Raw genomic sequence first — 25765 nt, 5'->3', positions numbered from 1 at the left:
ATATGAAGTGTTACCCAGCAGCACTGTGAGCAGGTCCCGTGATGTATGCTACCTCGGGAAGGCCCATTTCATGGCAAAAATAAATAATGAGATGAGTTCCACGTCTATACCTTCATCACTCTTCCGCATTTCTGGGGAAACCACAGCTAATGGAGCTCTGCCTGACTCTGATCGTCACAAACCGGAATGTGTGGAGGTGCCCCCACAGGGATTCAGGTCCCAGGGGGGCAGTTCAAACGCTGCAGACCTCAGCCCTGTTAGCCACCAGCTCCTGGCCTCACACAGACCCAGCTGTTTAACATTTGCAAGCCGTTATCAATTTTTAACATTGGCACGGATGTCAGGGAGTGGGCAGAAAGCCAGGCAGAAATGAAGTTAACACAATTTGATTTGGCCAGGTTTCCTAACCCGAGGAGAAGTGGAGGAGAAAAGGTAGGGTGTGGTCTGGACCAATTGGAAGGCAGACAGAGTACACATCTGGCAGTTTCTTTCCTGGGACTCCCCACCACAAACACTCAAAGCTTGCGGGTCACCACTGTGGTGCCCCAGGAGGACCCGCGTCCCAAGTCTGACTTACGCATTCGCTGTTAAACAGGTAGTTACTGAGCATTACCCTGTTCAAGGCATTGTGCTGGGTCTAATTCTCAGACTCCTCTATCAGGGAAGACTTTCTCCATCTTCTGCCCCATCCTGTCAAGATCTTGCCTTCTGGTCATTTGTTTCAAACTGGGTGAGGATATTAATTGTGCACCTACCCTGTGCCAGAACGACAATTGAATATACAGCAATGAACCAGACATATCTAATCAGTGACATACAGTGGAAAGAACGGATTTGGAGGCCAAATATCAACTTTGGACAGGTGGGTCAACCCCTCAGAACAGCAGTTTCCTTGTTGGTAAAATGAGGTTAAGCCTATCCATTCACAAAGATACTATGAATCTCTGAGAATTTGAAAATTACTGTTTACACCTACAAAGACTCTATTTCTAAATAAAGTCACATTTTGAGGTGACCAGTAGATATAAACTTGGGGAGGTACTAATCCACAATAATCATACTGAGCTATCTATCAATTAATCAATATTTTTAGAAGTTTGACTATATATTTCTATCTCTTATTACTCAACCACCCTGTAAACTCACAGAGATCAGGAAGAATGGGTAATATTGTCTTGGATTCTCATTTTCACCAGCATGCAAATATCTGTTAAGTAAATGAACAATCAAATAAATGGAAGAAGGAAAAATAATAGGGGGTGGAAAACTGAAGGGCCAGGCTGGTAACATAAACAAGGGCAAGAGGGGCCTGATGGCGTGAACTTGAGGCCACTTGTCCTTAATGAGGGCACTGCTACTCAACTCCAACCGACTCTTGCCATGCCAGAATCAAGCCCATCATTGCCAGACCTTCTAATTTTTCCACAGAAGCAGAAAATGTGACTTTTATGTGAAATCTTCCAAGGGTTAAATGCTGGCAATAAACTTAACCTTTGAAAACACAGTATTGAATAAACAAAATACACTAATAGTGGACCACCAACTTATAACCACTTTTAAGACCTAAGGAGGGCCTCTGATGGTGACACTTCAGGAAGGCCAGTGATAAAGACATCTCTGAGATGGCTGGCCTTGCAGTGTCTCTCCTCTGTGGACCTGTTTGTTCAGTTTGTGTAGCCCTGCTTAGATTTACAAGTGAGAGATTCACATCCTCATCAATTCATGCATTCGAGAAGTATTTACGGAGCCTCTACTTTGCATGCCTCTATCTGCAAGGCTGGGCACACCCATGAGACTAAAACATACATACTGCCTGCCCTCAAAGAGCGTGCAAAGGGACAGAGAGATTAAACATCACTGTTCAAATAATTATTTAATCATGCTGTGCTGTACTTAGTCGCTCAGTCATGTCTGACTCTTTGTGACTCCATGGACTGTAGTCCACCAGGCTCCTTTGTCCATGGGGATTCTCCAGGCAAGAATACTCGAGTGGGTTGCCATGCCCTCCTCCAGGGGATCTTCCCAACCCAGGAATCGAACCCGGGTCTCCCGCACTGCAGGAAATTTGTTACATCTGAGCTACCAGAGAAGCTCAAGAATACTGGGGTGGATGGTCTATCCTGTCTCCAAGGGATCTTCTGGAGTCAGGAATCGAACGAGGGTCTCCCACATTGCAGGCAGATTCTTTACCAGCTGAGCTACCACTAAAAAGAAGACAGTGGCAAATGTTTCCTCTTTCAGTTTTCTGGAATTTTTCTTAAGTTTATTTGTGAATGGAAATACACGGAAGGGGTCATTGTCATAGCCTGTAGAACCCAAACAGGAGAACAGAATCCTTTAAAAAATGATTGGAAAAGTCAATAACAATAGCTACCATTTACTGAGCATCTACTATATATCCATCATTGTGCCAGATACGTTAAATGTGTCTTCTTTAACTTCCAGAACAAGCCTGCATGGTGTTATTTCCATTTTGTAAAGGAAAAACACTAAAGCTAAGGGAGATTAAGTAAACTGCCCAAGATTAGGATTGCAGTGAACGGCAGAGCCGAGAATTTAACTCATGTATGTCTCACTCTGCAGCTCCTGGTCTTTCAAGCACATAATATTCTTTCTCCACAAGCATTATAAATACACACCAAGTGCAATGCCCTGTCCAGACTTCCAGCCAACATGGTAAACAATCCCCTAAGAGTATAATAACTCAAAACATAGCAGTTTCTCATTTATCTAATATTTCAGGGCAGTGTTCCTGAATGGTAGGACAGCTCTGGCAAACAGTAACTCAAGGACCCAGAACCTTTCTATCTCCACCTTCAAAATCAAACTGGCTTCCAAGGTGGCCAGGGTGGGGAAAGAACAAGAAGGATTGTGGGTGTGAGGTTTTCATAGGAAGTAGACCACAAATTTCTGTTTGCATCCCATTGGCTACAACTCAGTCACATGGCAGTAGGTACTGCAAGTGAGGCTGGGAAATGTAGTCTGTGAGGGAAGGAAGAAGGAAAACTAATTTAGTGATTGGCTAGTACTCTCACCACACTGCTTCCCAATAATCCATTTATTCCGGTTGTATCTTTTGAGTACTTGCAAAAGTTCACCAAGGCTCTCCTTCCCTCCTGGAATGTTCAAGGAGCTTTTATTCATGCGCTTTGCAGTTTTATATTTACATTGATAGCTATTTTAAGTCTGTATAACTGCTTAACACTATCATTATCTTACATGCTTTGCTGTGGTTGGAGTCTCAGGGAGAGATATGCTTTCCTTTCTGCAGATTAGAAATGAATATAGGCCCCTAAGCAATCTTGCCAAGGACTAAGAAAATGATATAAAGAATGAAAAGCTTTCAAAAGGAAGATATTACTCACACAGTCATCCAGAGCTAGGTCTGCAAAGGAGTTATGAATATACCATAAGCCAATTTCAAGCAAATGTCATGTAAGACACTTCAGAGGTTCCCTCTTGTCAAGTTTCCCTTTACGACACACTGAGGTACATCAATAAATCACGATCTGCCATTTCCCTTCAAAACCCTCCTTGTTGTGAAATTCCACGTAGCTAATCCCTAAGAAGACTTTACTGGGTACGTCTGGGTTTAGTTTATGTTACCCTTTACGTAAAGAAAAAACTCTTGCTTTATTCACCACCAGCAGGGGATATTTTTGGGCTCCAAAATCACTGCAGATGGTGAGTGCAACCATGAAATTAAAAGACGCTTGCTCCTTGAAAGAAAAGCTATGACCAACCTAGACAGCATATTAAAAAGCAGAGACATTACTTTGCCAACAAGGGTCTGTCTAGTCAAAGCTATGGCTTTTCCAGTAGTCATGTATGGATGTGAGAGTGGACCATAAAGAAAGCTGAGGGCCGAAGATTTGATGCTTTTGCACTGTGGTGTTGGAGAAGACTCTTGAGAGTCTCTTGGACTGCAAGGAGATCCAACCAGTCCATCCTAAAGGAGATCAGTCCTGAATATTCATTGAAAGGACTGATGCTGAAGTTGAAACTCCAATACTTTGGATTTCTTCCTGATGTGAAGAACTGACTCATTTGAAAAGACCCTGATGCTGGGAAAGATTGAGGACAGGAGAAGGGGATGACAGAGGATGAGACGGTTGGATGGCATCACTGACTCGATGGATGTAAGTTTGAGTAAGTTCTGGGAGTTGGTGATGGACAGGGAAGCCTGGTGTGCTGCAGTCCATGGGGTCGCAAAGAGTCAGACACAACTGAGAGACTGAATTGAACTGAGCAGGGGATGTATACTTAAATGGGTTCTTCCTCCCATTGTGGGGAAAGCACACAGCCTCAAATGCCTCCTCTACAAAGGAAATTACTCAAACTCTGTTTCGTGTCATACTCTTTCTGTGGATGCTAATAGGTGTTTTAAAAGAGAATGGAAAGCAAAAGAAAGGATTCTGAAAGGAATATAGGGTGGGCAACTGGGTTAAAGAAAAAGAGGTTTTTTTAATTGCAGGACTTTCAGAACCTTTTGTATGTTAATTGGGGATTGAATATTTAAGACAGGGCACAGGTTGACTCTGGAGATAGAAACAGCTGCTCTCCTTTCAAACGGACCAGAAGACACCTACAGAGAGTGATTATGCTTTTAATTTACATATATATTCACATATGTATGATTCTACTGAGCTTGAAAAACAAAGTCCTCTGCTCTGCTCAAAATATTTCTAGAAGAGGAGATATTAGATACATTGTCTGACAACCCCATAGGAAGTCAAGAATTTGGAGAAAGAAAAAAAATTCTTTTTAAATTCAAATTAAGAACAGAAGCTTTGCGGTCAAAAGGCCTGAGTTCAAATCCTTATTTTTCCACTCACCTGCTGTGCAACCTTCATTAACTAACCTCTCTAAGCACCATTTCTTTTTTTTTTTTCCCATTTATTTTTATCAGTTGGAGGCTAATTACTTTATAATATTGTAGTGGTTTTTGCCATACATTGACATGAATCAGCCATGGATTTACATGTGTTCCCCATCCTGAACTCCCCTCCCACCTCCCTTCCCATCCCATCCCTCTGGGTCATCCCAGTAAGCACCATTTCTTGCTGTTTCATTTCCTCGCACATGAAATGAGGTTTATAATAACCATTGTCCCTATTTCACTGGGACACTGAGAGAATTAAGTGATAATACAAACTCTTGAAAATACTTAGTATGCTTGCTGGCACACGTAAGTCACCTGCCCTCCAAAAATATTAGCCCCTATCATCGTTACTCTGGTATGCTGTATTTCCCAGATTTATATGACATGGGAACCTTTTAACACAGAATATCCATCAGCATCTCAAAGGATGCCACAGAACCAAGTTTGAGAAATGCTAAATAAGAGGGGATCCTACGAAAATGGCATCCTATGATGAAGAAAGACCACAGGGCATCACCAGACCCAAAGAGTTCATTAGGAGCTCAACATCATGAACATGATCTCTCTGCCCATCTCTCAAAATCCAAAATGGTACATCTGGAGACGTGCCAATTTCCCAGGATCACCTGCAAAGCCTTGGTGTCTGGGTCTCCTGCTCACCAAGTCCCAATTCCAGCCAGGGCTTGCAAAGTGTGAGGCTGACCTTTCTCTATTCAATATGAAGTTCAGCTAGCTGAACACCACATGGAACTCTTATAAAGACTGCCATTACATTGACAGCTACAGGCAATGCTTCCCTGTCTCCTCTTGGGACTCATTCTGCTCCCATCAAATGCAGTTACAGCCATTTGAATTTCAGTGGATGTCAATAGTAAAATCAGAGTCACCCTCTCCTTAGCACTTTCAATATGCCAGGCAGTGTATAAGCACCTGAAATGCATCACCTCATTCAACCTTTACAAGAACTCAAGAGGTCGGGTCTGCTACCACGCCCATGTCACAGATGAAGAGTGCAGTTCTAAGAGATAAAATGACTTGCCCAAGTTCTCACAGTCAGTTATGATCTGAACCTGAGCCAAGTCTCCTGAATGTGGTTCATCTACTTCACATCACCTCCTTTTTCTCATGGTTTCTCTCCCTCTCCTGCCTGCTCTCTGCAATGAACTCTGAGAAAGAATGGGATGGATTTTGGTGGGGAGGGGGAATGCCAGTCAGACACATTGATTTTCAGAAAAACAGCTTTCTGCTCATTGATGTTCAACAAATTGGCCTGCTTCCAGCATCAGAACTAGTGGTTGGTGGGTAACTTAAGAAAGTCCCAGTGAAGAATCATAAAGCATAATGCCTTCATGTCCTAACTGTTTTAGTTTCACCTAAAACAAAGTAAGTCATTTGTTCGCCAATCTTTGGAGGCAGGGAGAAGGCTTTGTCTTGGAGCATGGGAACCCTGATGGAATTCCCTGTCTCTTTCTTACATTAATCACAACCATAATATATTACCTCTGATATACAATTTCAATTTCTTTAGAGTGGAGCACTTGAAAGAAGGCACACGTGAAGGAACCTGAGTACCACATTCTTTCAGATTGTTGGGATTTTTTTTTTTTTTTTTTGCTAATCTAGTTTTCGTCCCCTAATTTGACAGCATTTCTTTGCAACTCACCTTTTCAAGTCTTTTCAAAGCATTTAACTTAGTTGTCACAGAAACGACTCCTCCCTTTTAGCTCTTGTATTTCATCTCTGATTTGTAATACTTAATTAAACTATATGCTCAAAGCAGAACAAGATGGAGCTGTGATCTTCCTCCAGACATCTGCCCAGCTGGTTCCCTCACATCCTTCAGATTGTGCTCAGAGGTTCCTTCTCAGTCAGAGAAAATGACCACACTCCCTTTCCTTTCCTGCTCATTTTTCCCCATTTCTCTTCTAATCATCTCAGGTACTGACCATTTTATTTCTTTTGCTTATGGTTGTCTCCTCCCATTAGAATGTAAGTGACATGATGACAAAGATTTTAGTCTATTTCGTTTGCAGATTTATCTTCAGTGCTGGGCACATAGTAGGTCTTCAGTAAATACATGCTGAATGAACAAATGCTCCAACTTAGAAGGAATCTTTGCAAATGTAATTAAAGCATCTCTAGACGAGATCATCCTGGATTATCCAGGTGGGCCCTAAACCCAATGACAAGTGTCCTTAAAAGAGACACAGAAGAGAAGAGAAGCCCATGTAAAGACAGAGGCAGAGATTAGAAGGATGCAGCTACAAGTCAAGTGATTCCAGGAGCAACCAGAAGCTAGAAGTGGCAAGGAATGATTATTCCTTGGAGGGAGTGCCACCCTGCTAACATCTTGATTTCTGACTTCTGGCCTATAGAACTGTGAAAGAATAAATCTCTGTTGTATAAATCAGAAAAAAAAAAAAAAAAGCTCCAAAATGGTGACTAGGAATAAAAGCTAATACCAAAGAGATCTGAAGAACTTCGGTGTTTTAAAGTGAGTCACTAATTTGGAAGGCAGACACCTACCTCTAAGGTTCACCAAGAGAAGTACGACCTGACCTTAGCGCCCCCAGTTCTCCCTTCATCCCCTATCTCTTCTCAGATTAGGAAAGAAGGCAGTCACAGCATACTGAGTCATGTTTCATGGTGATGGTATTTCCCAACCTGCACTGTAAGGTGAGGTGGTGGAGTTGGGGAGTTATTTTGCCTACCCGGAGGCCAAGTAAGGAGAGATTTTTCTCTTTATTTTGGTTTTCTATTTTTTTTTCTAGAATGTGCCGAGGTATTTTTTTTCTAGAATGTGCCGAGGTATTTTTTCTATTTTTTTTTCTAGAATGTGCCGAGGTATTTTTTTTAATATTTATTTGTTTTAGATATTTATTTATTTATTTTAAACATTTATTTATTTATTTGGCTGTGTCAGGTCTTAGTTGTGGCACTCGGAAGCTTCGATCTTCATTGTAGTATGCTGGATCTTCAGTTGTAGCAATGCGAACTCTGAGTTGCTGCTTGTGGGATCTAGTTCCCTGACAGGGGATCAAACCCATGTCCCCTGCATTGGGAACATGGCGTCTCAGCCACCGGACCACCAGGGAAGTGCCAGTTTCCTTATATTTAGGGCTTGGGGTTTGTAGGGCATCTTAAGTCTGGCTGATGCCTTTCATCAGATTTGGAAAACTTTTAGTCATTGTCTCTACAAATACCTCCTTCAGCCATAATCCCTTCCTCCCTTCTCCTTCTGAAACCCCAAATAGACCTTCTCAATTTATGTTCCAAGTCTCTTCCTAATCTTATGAAGTTACCATCCTTGTGTCTCTCCATTCTTAATTTTGACTATATTCTTCTGACTCACTTTCCAATTGACCAAGTCTCTTCAAACTGTCTAAACTGCTGTGTTCTTAAGTCACTTTTTTTTTTCATTTCTAGAACTCCCCATTACTTCTCTTTACTATTTATAATTTTCTACTGACATTCTTAATTTTGTCTTTTATCTCTTGTACATAGTAATTATGGTTATCTTACGGTCGTTGTCAGATAGCCTCAATATATGGAGGTTCTAGGGATCTGCTCTTTTGTCCATTGTTTTTGCTGGTGGTCATTAACTCTCATGTGCCTGATAATCGTTTTATTGTATTGCATTTATAAGCCAGATGTTGCATTTGTAAGCCAGTTTGTAGAAATAAGCTGAGGCCTAGAATGATGCTATTTTTCTCCAGGGAGCACTTATGTTTACTTCCTCTGGGTCCCTGTGGAAACTAGTAATCTGGGGTCACCTCCACACAAATTCAGGGATTTCAGGAATGCTGAGCTTCAGTCCCTGCGTCTGTCTGCTTCCACCTCACCTTTGCCACTAGGGCGCAGCCTGTCAGGATGCCAACCAACAGGAAGGAGGATTCACCAAAGGTCTCTTCCCCTCAGCTAGCCCTAAGTTCTCATCCCTGTGCCCCCAGCCCTAAGAGGGTGCTCAGCCTGTTCACCTCTCATCACACATGGGACTGACAGATACTGTCCCATCTTCCTAGATATCCAGCCTCCCCAGATTCTGGTGAATTTTCACTACTTGTTAGCTCTCTGATGTCTTGAAGGAGTGTGTGTGTGTGTGTGTACATCATATATATGTATACATGTGTGTGTATACGTACATATGTGTGTATGTGTGTATATACATATGTCCCTCGTGGCTCAGACAGTAAAAATCTGCCTGTAATGCAGGAGATCTGGGTTCGATCCCTGGGTCAGGAAGATCCCCTGGAGAAGGAAATGGTAACCCACTCCAGTATTCTTGCCTGGAGAATTCCATGTACAGAGGAGCCTGATGGGCTACAGTCCATGAGGTGGCAAAGAGTCGGACACGACTAAGTGACTAACACTTTCACTTACTTCTTTTCATGGGCATATGTGTATGTGTGTGTGAATATATTTTGTCTAGTGGGAGGGTTGGCTCAAATCACCTCATCTGCCACTATCAGAAGCAGAAATCTCTTCATTCCCGGTGTCAGGGCCTGGCTGGGGTAAGGTGAGTGAGGCACCCAGGCCCCAAATGTCAGGATGTGCTCACTCTCAGGTCCACACCAGTAGGGCTGGTACCTGTGCATCCTTGGCAACTTACAAGCCTCTCTCTCATGCCAGTCCTGATCTGTATATGTTTGCAGAGGTTCAAATACCTGGGCAGACTCTAATACATGAACGTATATCTAGAACATAGGCTGGGGGATAGAGACTTTGTTTCTTTATTTACTTCTAGGTTGTTTAATTGTTCTTATGTAACCAAATATCATTTACGATGCATCTTACATGCATCCTCTCAAGGGACTCTCCGAGCAATCTTAATAAATAGGTACCATAATCACCCTCATTTTGCCTAGAAGGAAACAAAAGTACACAGAGATTACAGAAATTTCCTGGCAATCCAGTGGTTAAGACTCCACGCTTCCAAAAAAAAAAAAAAAAAAGACTCCACGCTTCCGATGCAGGGGTCTCAGGTTTGTTGCCTTGTCTGGGAACTAAGATTCCACATGCCATGCAGTGCAGCCAAAATAAAATTTAAAGATAAATTTTTTTAAAAAGTATATGCAGATTTATTAATATTACCCATGTTCCTAAAACTGAGGTGATGTAGCCAGGTTTTGAACCCAGGCAGCCAGGTTCCTAAGCCTCCACAACACACATAGCCACCGATACTGACTCTAGTTAAAAGCACTAAATTCCATACTTTTGCAATTTGAAAAACATGGCTCAATATAAAGTGGAAAATAATGTTTCAATTAATAAATACAAATATGTTCTATATACTAAAATTCTTCAGCCAATGGTCGAAGCTGCCTCTAGTCCATCCTGAGGCAGGGGAGAAGCAGGGCCCTGTGGCCCCTTCCTCGCTTCCCTGGCCTTTTCATGCTTCCCAGCACAGAGGAAAAATGACCCAGGGCCTATTCTCAGATGTGTCCAGGGGCCAGACCACTGCCCGGGCCACATCGGTCTGCCTGTTGTTACCATGTCAACTCGGGCCTTTGTCCGCGACACGGTGCCCGACTCCCATTACTCACTCTGTCCTTTCCTGTCCAGCTGTGCCAATAAAATGATTTATCAGCAGGAACTTGGGACGGGCTGCCAGGTTCTGGGCAGAGGAAGGAGGCATGGGAACTATTTTATGAAATAAAGGCCTGGCTGCCAAAGGACACAATTCACAGTCTCAAATGCCTCTCCCACACACTCTGAATGTTGCATTCATTCCTCCATTCACTCGTTCATTTATTCAATACATGTTTAATGAGGACCTTGTGCTGAGCCAGACATGTGGGATACACTGGTGAACAACAGAGGCAAGGCCTCCGCACCCCATTCAGAGGTCTGGGGGACGGCAGACAAGGAACAAGTTACTTACAGGTGCATTCAAGTAAGTGGGCGAGGTTATCAAGGCAAGAAGCCAGGGCCTCAATTAGGTGATTATTTTTTTTTTTTTTTTTTTGTCCATACCGCACAATTTGTGGGATCTTAGTTCCCCAACCAGGGATCGAACCTGTGCCCCCTGCAGTGGAAGTGCATAGTCTTAACCACTGGGTCACCAGGGAGGACCTGAGGAGGTGGTCCTTGAGTTGTGATGGGCCTCAGGCCAGGCTGCCCCAAGATGTGTTACTCTGGCATGCGGATTACTTTAAACCGAAAACAATCAGGGTCCAAAAGTTTCAGGAACTTTGAACCATCCCCTTACTACCTAAAAGAATTTAAGACAGAAGGCCTGTTTCAGGAAGAAGCTATCACTATAGACAACTGTAGTAAATTATTGGATGAGGTGGACAGAGAGGAATCATTTGTCAAAGCCTACCGTCCCTAATGTTTACCAAACCTTAACTCTTTTTAGTTCCCTGTGGATTACCTTCCTTCCACTTGAATCTTCAGACCCCTACCTGCTTCTCCTTAGTCCAGAATACACACACACACACACACACACACACACACACACACATATATAAATACATATAAACACCTCATCTAGCCTTACTGTCTTTGGAATTCTTCATTATGTGGACTCCCTGTGTGTGCGTGTTCAGTCACTTCAGTCTGTCTCTCTGTGACCCTGTGGACTGTAGCCCTCTGGGCTCCTCTGTCCATGGGGATTCTCCAGGCAAGAATCCTGGAGTGGGTAGCCATGCCCTCCTCCAGGGGATCTTCCCAACCCAGGGGTTGAATCCATGTCTCTTACATCTCCTGCATTGGCAGGCAAGTTTTTTACCACTAGCGCCACCTGGGAAGCCCAGATTCCCCATGCACACGTAATAAATTTGATTTTCTCCTGTTAATCTCCCTTATGTCATTTTAACTGCAGGCAAAAGAACTAAGGGGAGAAAGAAGGGAAATTTCCCCTCCCCAACAGCTGTGATCTGAAGACAGAATAGGAATCAGCTCTCCCAGGACAGAGAGGAAAGAGTGCCAGGTAGAGGGTGTCGCAGAAGTAAAGGTCCTGAGGTCAGAAGAAGCTTGGTGCTTGTAAAGATATAGTAAGTCTGGGGAAGAAAGCGGCAGAGTGGAAGAAGCTGGGGAGATGAGCAGGGACCAGATGACGCAGACCCTTCCAGGCCCTTGTGAAGAAGCTGGCCTTTATCTAAAACAGCTTGAGAAAGTCACACAAGGCTGTAGAGGGAGGCAGGTCAGGATCCTATCTGCATTCTAGGAAGACCACCAAGGAAAACAGATTAGGAGGGGTCTCTGCACAGAATGAGGGAGGCCACTTAGGAACCCACCACAGCACTTCTCAGACTATTTGCAGGGACAAACCATTTTCTCCACAATCCATCACAAAACCAATGCTCTTGTAAAATACAACACAAATTTGCTTGGATGTCACAGCAATGTCAAATTGTTATAAAAGTTTCTAAACACTAAATCCCAGTTTCTCTACTTACTCACTGTGGACCAGTAATACTTTGTTGACCGTCACCAGTCTGTAGATGACAGTTTGAGTAGCACTGGGGTAGCACAAATGGGGTTGCCAAGCCAGACTCTGGTGTCCAAAAAGAAAGCAACTTTATCTTCTGGAACCTAGTTGAGCTTCTGGAGCCTGGTCTCTGACCAGCCTGACACAGGAAACGTTCTGAGCCCTTCACGGCTCAGACAAGCCCACAGGTTACCACTCACACATCTGAGTGCTTCTTCTCCTCTGACTCCCTTCTCAGTCCTCTCCCCGCGTCCCCATTCTGGGGACTCCTGCACACACCGGCCCGGATGGTCTTGATAGAGAAGGCACTGCTTTGCTTAGTCTTCATCTGCCTCTGCCTGGTGCCAGTTCCTGCCCTGGACATAACGTGTCCTTCTTGGTCCTTGAGCTTATCCACTGTCTCGCACCGACCACCACTGAGGTGACGCTGCATCCCCCCTTCTGTCCTCAGCTGTTCAGCTCATCACTGCATCCTCTGCCGCAAAAGTTCCTGCATTCTGGGACTGGTTCTGCCTCTGGACCTCAGTCCTTCCCTCCTTCCCTGCCACTGGCTCCTTTCCACTCTCTCCGGAACCACACACAACCCACATGCTTTTGGCCAGCTTTCCCTCTTCCCAGCACACCTCACAGCCACCACGACCTCTAGCTTTCCTGCCACTGAGCAGAGCAAGGCTGCTGGTCATCAGAGATCACAGGGAGCCAACAAGTCACAGGCACCCCTTGACCCTTGGGTCTCTGTACTCATAATGGTGTCCCCAGCAGTCAACTTAAGGAGGTGGAGCAAATACATTTATATAAAATTCTCTCTGCCTCTCTCCATCTCTTGCTCTCTCTCCAACTCTCTCTCTCTTCTACCGCCCCTCCTTTCCTCTCTCCACCTAACTCTCTTCCTGTTTCTTCCAGTCTCTCTTCTCTTTTCCTCTCCCTCCCTCTGTTCCTCCTCCCCTCATTTCCTACACGTTCTTCTCCTCTGCCCCTCTCCCTCATCCCCTCTCCCTCCTCCTCTTCCAACTCACTTCCCACCTGACCTCTAATTAGAGGTGAGAGGAGAAGAATTGGGTCTGGCTGATGTTGATTTTCTGAATCTTTCTGCTCAGAGCTGGATCAATCTTCTGGATTAAAGAGATGATGAATCACCACCCTTATTATCAGCTCCTCTTCTGCCACCCGTACCCTGGGGGAAGTTATTAGATATGAGTGATGCTCACCAATATTTCCAATTCCTCCTCTTCCAAGTGCTCCTCTGCTCTTCTGAATTAGACATGGTCCTACAAATTGCTGTGGCCAAAAAAAAAAAACTGTCAGAAGCAACACCTGTCGCTTCTGGGTGGAAGCATCTCAGAGTTGTTGGACAATGGACAATTCTCCCTTTTTCCTACTCCTGCAGCAATCACAGAAGCATGCTCCCTTGATACGGGAGATTCAAAAGATCAAAGCTGCCTGAAATGTTGAACCAGTCACGGAGTACAGCTGTCCCTGGGCATCACCAAGATTGAAGCAGGCTGTGTGTGAACACAAAATTTTGTTTTGAACCCACTGGTTGCCTGTTACAGGAGCATTGCCTGCCCTGACTAACATACCATGCTGCTGGCCCAAGCAGTGGATGGGGAAACTGAAAAGAAAAAGCACTCAGTAACTAATAGCTCTGCAGGTCATCCTCCAGGGGAGGTTGTGGCCATTCTCCGTGCTCTAAATAATGGTGACCTATTTTGTAAAGGTGGTGGCAGCAAAGATGACAGAAGTGGATAGATTGGATACAATGTGAAAAGAGACACGCCTTAGTGAGGGACTAGACTGGGAGGATGAGGAGAGGGGTCAGGTTGTGTCCTGATTTCTGGCCCAAGGAATCAGGAATATAGAGCCACTGGATGAGATTCAGAGGACCAAAGAACACGCTGAACACATTTCTTGGTCCCAAGAGCTCTGAACAATGGCCCCTTCCAGCAGCTGAAACAAACAGCCTTCATTTGGGGCACTCTCCTGACTCCAGCTTGCAGGCTTGAGGCTGAGGTTTCTCGGTTGTGTGGCAGATGCTCCGAGGAAGAGCCAACAGGACTGTGCTGTAATCACTGCCATTTATAACCATCGGGAAAATACCAAACTACAAGGAGGACTGCTGTATTCCAAAAACCGCTGGTATTTGAACACCTGAGAGAGCTGCCAGTGCTGAGGGTTTGATGGATAGAGAAGGCAAAGAAGAGTGTCTCATTTCATTGTTCATTATATCAACTAATTACCTGGCTTTCATCCATCAACATAGGATGTTTAAAAGGAGGAAGTCCTGAACTTGAGATCCAGAGGCCTGGGTCTTGGTTCCAATTCTGTCATTCATGACCCTGGGCCAGGTATTCCCCTCTCTGGGTTTCCCCAGCCCCACAAGCAGAGGTTCTTCAGCAGGCTCCTGTATGCTCCTTGGAGATCCATGAATGGGCCTTAGGGATCCCTAGAAATTATATTCAGAATACTGTTTGAGTGTGCAGATGTCCATATATTGAAGAAGAGGGTCCATGCCTTTCATCGGATCCCCAAAGAATTCCACGAGAAAAAATTTTAAATTGCTGAAAGTGGAGATGGACACACCAGAGGGTTGTGGGGAATGAGGTGAAAGGAGTTGGCAGGAGCCAGATCATGAAGGACTTCTCAAGTCATGCTAGGGAGCCTGGCACCATCCAAAATGAATACAGGAACCCTTTCTGGATCTCTTTTCCAAATATACCCAGTCTAGCCAACACAACAAAACAAAAATATTCAGGGACAGGGCAGACAGAGAATACCTGAATCACCCTTGTGCTTATTCATCTAACAGGCATTTAGATGGGCACCTGTTGTGAGCTGGGAGCAGATACTACAGGCTGCAATGTTGTGATTTAAAAAAAAAAAACAGTGAATGGGACAAATGGGCAGAGGAGTGTGTGTTTGTGTGCACTGGTGTGTGATTGAGCCTGTGTGTATGTGTGTCTCTGTTTATGTGTGTGCCTTCGTGTGTGTCGGTGAATATATGTCTCTGTGTGTGTCTGTGTGCACTGGTTGTGACTGAGTGTATGTTTATGTGTGTCTCTGTGTATATGTGTGCCTTTGTGTGTGTCTATGAATATGTCTCTGCGTGTGTCTGTGTGCACTGGTATGTGACTGAGTGTGTATGCATATGTGTCTCTGTATATGTGTGCCTTCGTGTGTGTCCGTGAATATATGTCTGTGTGTGTGTCTGTGTGTCTCTACGTATACATGTGTGTTTCTATGTGTGTTTGCATGTATGTGTGTCTTAGTGTGTATCTCTGTGTCTGTGAATGTGTGTTTGTGTCTTTGGGCATGTCTGGGAATGTGTGTTTCTGTGTGTGTCTCAGCATGTGTCTGTGTATGTGTCTCTGTGTGTATGTGTCCATGTATGTGGCCTGTGGAGCAGCTGTGGGCTGGGAGCCCCATCATAAGCTCTTCTCCATCAGAGCCTAACTCCAAAAAGCTCCAGGAAACAGCTTGCATCAAGTTTAGGAAGAGCTGACACTAAAGCTGCAAGGCACATAAGAAGGATGCCAGGGAGCGACAGTCTGGGAACCAAAAAGTCATGTTCCTAAAACACAAGCCTGGTTTAGCAGGGGCTGGCTGCCCCAGTTCTCCTTGGGTCTCCTGTCTCCACCACGGCTGACAGCCAGCCCTGTACTGCCAAGATCTAAAAGCATGCTGGATGTGGAATCCCTCGATGTCTCCACACCATGCTAAAAAAACGTATATTGTCATCCAAAATTTGAGCTGCAAAAACTAAAAAGTCCTTGGTACATCTAGTTACTGCAAACTGAAAAGGCTTTGAATATCAGGTGCCTTTCACCAGCAGAAAGCTGTGGGACACTGGCCTCGATCTGAAAACTGTGAGTCTGGACAGCATAGCACAGGGAAGTGGGGAAGGAGCGGCCAGGAGCAAGGGTCTTAGGGTCAGGATGGACAGGTTTGAACCAGTGACTGATGTGTGCCTCAGTCTCCTCCTTTGTCAAATGTGACCAGCAATAGCACTGACCTCTGAGGGCTGTGTGAGAGTTCAATGAGTTAAAATGCAAAAGGACTTGCATAGCAAAAAGGACTTCCAAAAGGACTGGTACACAGTAAGCACTAAATAAATACCTTCTATTGTTATTTTTTATTATTGTTGTTCATGAAAAATGATTTCCTCAGAGTCATTTGAAACTGTACATTGCTGGGGAGGAAAAAGAGAGGGAGGGAGGGATAGAGAGCAAAGAAGACAAGAAAATAAGATGTTACACATCTACCCATTAATGATACCAGGCAAGAGAAGGGTACATCAATTTTTATGACACATTAATATAAATATTTTATCATATGAGAACTAGCTTAGGCTATAATATATCTTTTTCTCAACTGTAAGGCATTTTTTTTTCTTTTCTAAATTAATTATGCCATGTTTCACTGGAAAAGAAAGAAGGAAGGAAAGAGGAGGGGAAGGGAGGAGGGCAGAACTTGGCAGAAATCCTCCCTCCCCCTCCAACCCCTCCACGTGGTGACTGACGTGCCGGTGCACCAATCCGTGTAGTTGTTTTATAAGCTCCTGAGGATCTGCCTTTCATCAGCTTCTTCTGGCTGCTCAAAAACAATCCTTCAATCAGGTCTTCTCAGCTCCATCTGACAGCCAAATAGGCTGAGGCTAGAGGTTAAGTGACTTGCCGCAAAATAACAATAGATGATATTTACAAGGCCAGCCCCAGCTCCTCTGATACCCTGCCCAGGAGCACGCCTCTCAAAATTCTCCACTTGTCCATCCAGCCAGCAACACTGGGAGTCCTGCTCCAAGCCTGGCCTCATGATCCGCACAGCAGACACAGAAATGAATAAGCTAGACTTCTTTCATTGGGGCAGGTTATAGTCTGGTTTCAGGAGGTATTTTGAAGGGCTTTCTCCTAGAGGGACCTTCATTTTTTTTTAAATTTTATTTATTTATTTATTTTTGGCTGTGCTGGGTCTTCCCTGATGCATGGGCTTTTCTCTAGTTGTGGAGAGCAGGGGCTACTCTCTAGCTGCAGTTCACAGGCTTCTCACTGTGATGGCTTCTCTTGTGGAGCACAGCTCTAGGGCCTGTGGGCTCAGGAGTTATGACTCCCAGGGTCTACAGCACAGGCTCAATAGTTGTGGTGCATGGGCCTAACTGCTCCGCAGCAAGTGGGTTTCCCCCAGATTGGGGATCGAACCTGCGTCTCTTGCATTAGCAAGCAAATTCTTTACCACTGAGCCCTAGAGTGACCTTCTGAGACACAAGGAAGCCCAGGCCCCAGAGCCTCAGGGTCACACAGTCCCGTGGTTGAGTTCTGACTCCTTCACATCCTGCTATGTGATGTTGGGAACTCAATCAACCTCTCTGAGAGACTTTTCCCCCAAATGTCAAATGAGGATGACGATGATGATGACAGTGCCTAAATCACAGGGCTGTTGTGAGTCTTACATAAAACATTTCCTACAGAAACACTTCGCCTGTTCTCAAAGAGACGCCTTCTAAAAGGCAAAGTTGATAGATTTCCTCCCTGATGGGTCTGAATATCTTGAAAGGAGATTTAGACAATTGGCAAAGAGTTGAGGGTTGAGTTAGTGGAAAGTACATAGATAACAAAGCCAAGGGAAAAACAAGGCAATTATTAACTTCAGAGAGAACAAAAGACGTTGCAGGAAGGGAAAGTAATGAGCTGACTACATCAGCACCAGCAGCGCACACCACTTACAGTCCGGGTAATATAAATACTGAATATTGATCCCACAGAAATTACAGCGGATCTGGGGGGAGGGGCACATGTGCAGGTGGGCACAGGTGGGGGCTGAGGAAGGAATGCTAACTCCTCACCTCCCACAGTAGAGAAGCCAAGGGGTAAAGTCTAGAATGGAATCATCAAGAAGTCACAATACAAGCAGGCTACTTAGAGACATACAGGTAAATAAAATAACCCACCCAAAGGGCAAAAGTGGTTGCTTTGGGGGAGAGGGAAGAGAAGAAAGGGGCCAAGAGGCTGTTGTTTTATATAACATGCTTTGCAGAGCTGCCTGAATCTAAACAAGGATTTCTCTACCTCAGCATCACTGACATTTGGGAAGCAGCTGATGCTTTGTGTTGGGAGACATTCTGTGTACTACAGGATGCTTATCAGCCTCTTTGGCCCTTACCCGCCAGATGCCAACAGCAGATAACACCCCCACCCCCAGTTGTGACAAACAAAAATGTCTCCAGACATTTCCAAATGTCCCCGGGGGCAACACACACACACACACACACACACACACACACACACACGTTGAGAACCACTAATCTAAATTAAGCACATTTATCAGTTTAGCTCAGTCCAGTCGCTCAGTTGTGTCCGACCCCAGTTTGCAACCCCATGGACTGCAGCATGCCAGGCTTCCCTGTCCATCACCAACTCCTGGAGCTTATTCAAGCTCATGTCCATTGAGTCGGTGATGCCATCCAACCATCTCATCCTCTGAGGTCCCCTTCTCCTCCCACCTTCAATCTTTCCCAGCATCAGGCATGTATAACTTTAATTTTTTAAGTTTTTTATAAAGTATTTAGTGCAGTGACAGATGCATAGTTAGTGCTTAATAAATGGCAGCAAGGATTGTTATTTCCTTGACCTTGCTGAGGCTGTCTTCTCAATCCATCGACAGGCATTCCCTGCATCACAGGAGACAAGCCATGCCCCAGTGAGCTCCTAATCTTTCATATTTGCATATAATACCACTGCCACTAATCATATTAGTATTGATGACAATAACCAAATACCATCTCTGGGCCTGGCACAGCGTGAGGCACACAAGAGGGTAAGTGCATCCATTCACATCTAGCAATACCTAGTTGCCTTGTACATAATCAGTGTTAATTTCATCCTCACAAGTGGGAGAGGGAGGGAGGAGGATTGTTGTTCTTGGTTACTATGAAGAAACTGAGGATCAGAGAAGCTAAGCAACTTGCCTAAGATCACAAAGCTATTAAGTGGAAAGGCCTTAGCCTCAAACTTAATTCCAACTCTAAGGCAAGTCAGCCCCCATCATACTTGGGATCACACCTTGCTATTCATCAAAGTCACTGGGGAGCTTTTAAAAAATAATGATGCCTGGACTCTATCCCAATGGCCCAAAATCTGTAGTGGTGGGGCCCAGGCATTTGCATTTTTAAAAACTTCCCCAGGTGACCCTGATGCATAGGGAAAGATGAGAAGAAAAGCCCTAGATCAGTGCTTCTCAAACTGCAAGGTGTAAATGAATCCCTCATGGCTATTGTTAAAATGCAGATTTAGCAGATCTGAGGGAGGGCCTGGGACTGTGCCTTTCTAACAAACTCCCAGTAATGCTCCTGCTGGTGCACAGGCCACATTTTGAGCAACAAAACACGGACCCGCTGCATGTCCTCACTTGCTAACTCTGCCTGCCGGGAGGGTTGGGAGTTCCCAAGGGAAGAGGTAAAAACTGAATTTCTTCTCCCAGGAACAACGACGACAATAACAATACCATTTACTGAATATCTACTATGTGTCAAACCCTGTGCTAAATATGTTTTAAATAGATGAGCTCGTTTAAACTTCATAATAACCCTACGTGGTAGTTGCTTCTATTGTCATTTCTTTTTCAGGTGATGAAACAGAGACACTAAATTTTAAGTAACTTGTTCAAGAGCAATGCAGTTTGCCAAGTAGCCAAAAGTCATACCTGAATATCTCTTAGGACGGTTGATCCCTGGCTATCCTGCCTACCTTAATTCAACGCCATTCTCCACTCATGCTGTGCAACCTTAGGAAAACCACTTGACCTCTCTAGCTTCATATGTTCCAATTGAAAACTGAGCAAAAAAGGTCATCCCTAGATAACTCACACCAGGAAGACACATTTTGATGTCAATTAAGACCACGTTCCTGAATGTGGCATTCATTCTTCAAAGACGCAGCATGTTACAAATACCCTTTCTGAGAGCTGGAGGTGGGGGAGGATGTTTTATTTTTAACCTTGAGCAGGTAGGTGGGATTCTGGTCCCAGGGAACACAACTGTGTGAGGGGCTGTGAAGCCGATAGGCATACCTGCAGAAGAAGATAAGGTTTTCACCATCTCCAATGACTGGAAGCTTATTAAGGAGGGGTGGCGGGAGAGATGCTATCTCCCCAGCTGAAATATCAGCCGGTTCATCTCTGGCAGTGACTCAGCCTGGGCAGGGGGAAGAGGCAGCAGGGCGATCAATTACAACGCATCCTGCTCTCCACAGAAGCTGAGAGATGCCACCACCCACGGCTGGTGGGGCTGAGCATCCGTTCAGGTGTGGATGAGCAGTCTAACCTTTCAGGGAAATTAGATGAGTTGCAGGTTCAAACTCTTTCTCAAGGAAGAATTTATATCTAGAAGGCCCATTCCAGCACCTTCCGGCTGTGTGAGCCTACCAGGTCACTGGACCTCTTGGAGCCTCAGTTTACTCCTCAGGAAAAAAGGGCTTCCCCAGTGGCTCAGCGGGTAAAGCATCCACCTGCAATGCAGGTGACACAGGAGACTCAGGTTTGATCCCGGGGTCTGGAAGATCCCCTGGAGAAGGAAGTGGCAACCCACTCCAGTATTTTTGCCAGAAAAATCCCATGGACAGAGGAGCCTGGTGGGCTACAGTCCAAAGGGCACAAAGAGTCAGACATGACTGACCACTAAGCACGCAAGCACAAAAAGAAGAGGCCATCTCGCCTGATGTGCCTTCCTCTTTGGGTTGTTTGAAGGTTTTCTAAATGACAATATGTATTTTGCATGGACCTGGTTGTATAAAGTCCAGGTGGTACCTGAACCGATATGTTAATTCTAACAGTTATGTGTTGATTTTACCTGCATCAGGAAAAAAATTATATAAACATACATACAGTTATTGTGGGCTTTCCTGGTGGCTCAATGATTAAAAAAAAAACCAAAATCCACCTGCAATGCAAGAGACACAGGAGATGTGGGTCAGAAAGATCCTCTTGAGGAGGACATGGCAACCCACTCCAGTATTCTTGCTGGGAAAATCCCATGAACAGAGGAGCACGGCAGGCCACTGTCCATGGGGTTTCGAAGAGTGGGACACAACTGAAGCGACTGACCACCACTACCACGGTTATTGTATTACTGTTGGTTTCTCTTACTTCCATCTGCTTTATTTCACCTCAAATCAGATATCACCTTCAGACATTGCATAAATGCACTAATTAATTCATTGTGTGTCTCCTCTTCACTAGTCATCAGAGGTTTTCTCTTTTGGTGCACTGATGTACTCCAGTGCCCAAAATAGTGTCTGGTATAATGTAGGTGCTCAGCAAATATTTATTGAATGAATATCAAACCATGAGTTCACTTGATATGATTGCTTGGGGTTGGGTCAAGTTACTTTGGTTTTCAGTTTTGGTTTTTAAGTAAACAGACTTGAAGAATAGTCAAGATGGCATGCAAAAAGCCCAAAGTCAGGGGACCACCAGGTGACAGATGCTTAAATCACTTGGTAGCACCACCAGAGTGTCAGGGGGCGTTGGCTGCAGCGACAGCAGCGGGCGGCCCTTGGGGGGACAAAGGAGTGGCTCTGGGTGAATGCCAGAGCCCCACATCAGCCACTTGTACCATAATGGAATCCCTCCCAGTCCTGCCCTGTTTCCCAGCACTCCTGTGGGAACCAAGTGAATTAACCAAGTGGAACTGTTCTGCAACCTTGAAGAGCTACTGACACAGTAGTGAGGCGCTGTTACTATATAAACACTCTGGGTGTCACCCAGCCTGACCAGCACAAGGATCTCAACTCATTCCCAGGGTAGGTGTTCTCCAAGGGGAGTCTGAGTGGCTCTGGGGTGAAGCCAGACTTGAATTCAAGTCCCAGCAGTGCCACTTGGCACCAGTGTGGTCTCAACAGTCTCTGGACCTCCTTTTCCACACTCAGCAAATATTTTTGGCTCTATGTTTATAAAATAGGGATAGCATAGCTGCCCTAAAAAACAACTGATCCATAAACAGCAATAGTAGGTCTTAGGTCTCTGAAACAACCTATTATGTCCACCGTACAGATGGAGAAACTGAGGCCTGGGAGAGGGGATGATTATAATCCTATAGCTAGTAAGAGATGGAGCCTTGCCTCAAACTCAGGCAGATAACCAAGCTCCAAGGTTGTTTACACTAAGTTACACTGCCTCCCTTTTAAAAATGATGTGGGTATCTACAGCTATTGTCTTCATTCATTCATTGAAAAAACATCCATGAGCAATGACTGCGTGCCTGGCACCGAACTAGTCACTGAGGAATGAATGTCATGAATTGGACAAGTTCCCTGCTTCTCAGAGGGGAAGCCAAGAGTAAATAGTAGATGCTACAAAGAACAAATGGATACAGGGGCTCATTCTGATTGTCAGGGAAGACCTCTCTGAAGATGAGACATGAGTGATCAGAAGGGATCAGAAGAGGTTTTAGGAAGGGAATTCCAGAAGGAGGTAGTAATTAGTGCAAGGTCCATGCAGGGGACAGGCTTGACATATTCAAAAGAAGGCAGGGATGGCTGAAGCACCATGAGAGCAACAGTGACTCAAGAAGAACCAGGAGTGGCCGGTAGGGGGCAGATCAGGTAGGGTTCTATGGGCCTGAGTAGTCAGTGTTTAATCTAAGTGCAGGAGGAAGCCTTTGGGAACTTCCCTGGTGGTTCAGGGGTTAGGAGTCTGCACATTCACTGCAGGGGGCATGGGTTCGATCCCTGTTCAGGGAATTAGGACCCTGCAAGCCGCATGAAACTGAAGTTACTCAGTCGTGTTTGACTCTTTGCAAACCCATGGACTGTAGCCTACCAGGATCCTCCGTCCATGGGATTTCCCAGGCAAGAGTACTGGAGTGGGTTGCCATTTCCTTCTCCAGGGGATCTTCCCTACGCAGGGATCGAACCTGGGTCTCCCGCATTGCAGGCAGATGCTTTACTGTCTGAGCTACCAGGGGAGTCCAAGTGGTGCAGCCTAAACAAATAAATTGTTTTTTAAAAAAGAGAAAGGGTTTGGAGGCTTAAGCAATTAAGCCACACATCTTATTTAAGATTGTTCTGAGAGCAATATGGACTAAAGGGGGGAAGGGCAGAAGCTGAAACATTAATGGAGAGACTATAACAGTTGTTGGTACAAGAAATGATGGTAGAAACAAAGGCTTATGTACACCAAAAACCACATACGGAAATGTCCACAGCAGCATTATTCATAACAGACACAAGCTAGAAACAAGTCACAGGCCCATCAACAGTAGAATGTATAAACAAAATGCAGGACATTCATCCAGTGGAATACTACACAGCAGTGAAAAGGAAGAGACTACCACTGCTCACAAAAACATGGAAGAATCTCCCAACACAATGTTGAGAAGCCAGGCAAAAAACAGTACATGCTATTTAATTCCATTAATAGGAAGTCAAAATGGACAGAATTAATCTACCGTGATGGGGGATGGGGAGTGGTTACCTGTGGGATGATACCAACTGGGAGGAAGCATGAGAGAGCCAGCTGGCCTCTGAGAAACGCTCTCTAGCTTGCCCCACATGGTGGTTATACGAGTGTACTACTATGTAAAATTCATTGAGATCTTAGGATCTAAAGATCACTTAAGATCTAAAACAAGAGAAACAGTTGAAAGAAAAAAAACGATGATAGAGTGGGTCAGGCTGGCAGAAGGGAATGAACTCGACAGGTCCCTCTCTTAGGATTCTGAAAGTGAAATCGGCCTCCTGGGACTCTGTCCTCTGACTTGTGAACTGCACTCTCTCCCATAACTGAGGCTGCTTCCCAAATGAGAGATGACTCTGAGGTACCCAGAGTGAAAAGAAACAGGATTCCCCAGAGTGTTGGAAATCCCCAGCAAGAGATCCAGAACAATGAGGTCTGGCTCCCTACTCTACCCACTGAGCCAGGAGGGCTTGGGCTGTGGAGGAGGAAAAGCTTGATCCCATCCAAGGAAGCCGCTGCGGACAGCCCTGGCCGCTTTTAAACAACTTTCCATCTCTGTCAACCCAAGAGCTGCATCAGACCTGGAGAAACTGGGCAGCCAGACTTGACTTCTTCTGCCTGTTTTCAACCTGAGCTGCATGAACTGTGTTCACGTCAGAATGACTGCAGGTCAGGGCCCTGCTGCTTGGGGAAGCCTCCTGAAAGGCTCCCGTGGACCAGTGGAAGATGGGCTGGGAGGTGTTTGGCATCCTCGCTGTAAGATGTGTCTTTAATATCTCTTTAAAACTTTAGGAAATTATTTAAAGCATCAAGAAGAAAAAAATGCATTATGTATACAATAATGATACACACACAAAGACACATACACAGACATACACACACATACAAGGGCTTCCCAAGTGGCTCAGTGGTGAAGAATCTGCCTGCAAAGCAGGAGATGAGGGTTCAATCCCTGGCTCAGGAAGGTCCCCTGGAAGAGGGAATGCCACTACAGTATTGTTGACTGGCAAATCCTATGGACAGAGGAACCTGGCAGGCTACACAGTCCTCAGGGTTGAAAACAGTCAGACATGATTGAAGTGACTGAGCATGCACACATGTATGCACACACACAAATGGGGTCCCTTCTCAACTGCCTTTCTTTACTTAATAACTGATTTTGACTATCTTCCAGGGCTATTTGAGAGGCTTCAAGTGCATCTGTTTTATTAGCTCCATGTAATGTGTGTGTTAGTCCCTCAGTCGTGTCCAACTCTTTGCGACCCCATGGACTGTAGCCCTCCAGGTTCCTCTGTCCATGGGATTCTGCCAGCAAGAATACTGGAGTGGGTTGCCATTCCCTTCTCCAGAGGATCTGCCCAACCCAGGGATCGAACCCAGGTCTCCTGCTTTGCAGGTGGACTCTTTACCATCTGAGCCACCAGGAAAGCCCTTATTAGCTCCATAATAAGGTAATAAGCAATAAAGTTGGAATTCATTTGTTACACACTGTTCCAAGTCCTTCTCATGTCTTTAAACCTTTATTTCTCACCTCAACCCTATGAGGTCAGTTCTATAATTATCATCTCCATTTTACACATGAGGAGACTGAGGCTCTCCAGAGGCCAGCCCAAGGACAGAACATGGTGCTGTCTTAAATACATGTGCATCTGACATCCAGGTCTGCCCTTGGTCAGCACGTGTGACAAAGCATGAATAACTGAATGAGAAAATAATTATTATTGCAACTAAAATTGATAACACACTTTCCTGTGTGCTAGACACTGCTGAAGGCACTTTATGTGTGTGAACTCCTTTGTCTAACCCCTCATTTCATCCTCACAATGAGTTTATAAGCTATGGACTAATTGTGTGTGCTCAATTGCTCAGTCATGTCCAACTTGTTGCAATCCCATGGACTGTGGCCTGCCAGGCTCCTCTGTCCATGGTATTTCCCAGGCAAGAATACTGGAGTGGGTTGCCATTTCCTCCTCCAGGGGATCTTCCCAACCCAGGGATCGAACCCTCAT

The sequence above is a fragment of the Cervus canadensis genome, chromosome 1 (genome assembly GCF_019320065.1).
Source record: "Cervus canadensis isolate Bull #8, Minnesota chromosome 1, ASM1932006v1, whole genome shotgun sequence".
Classification (NCBI taxonomy): Eukaryota; Metazoa; Chordata; class Mammalia; order Artiodactyla; family Cervidae; genus Cervus; species Cervus canadensis.
The sequence above is the reverse complement of the archived record's forward strand: the minus strand, read 5'-3'. Positions refer to the sequence as shown.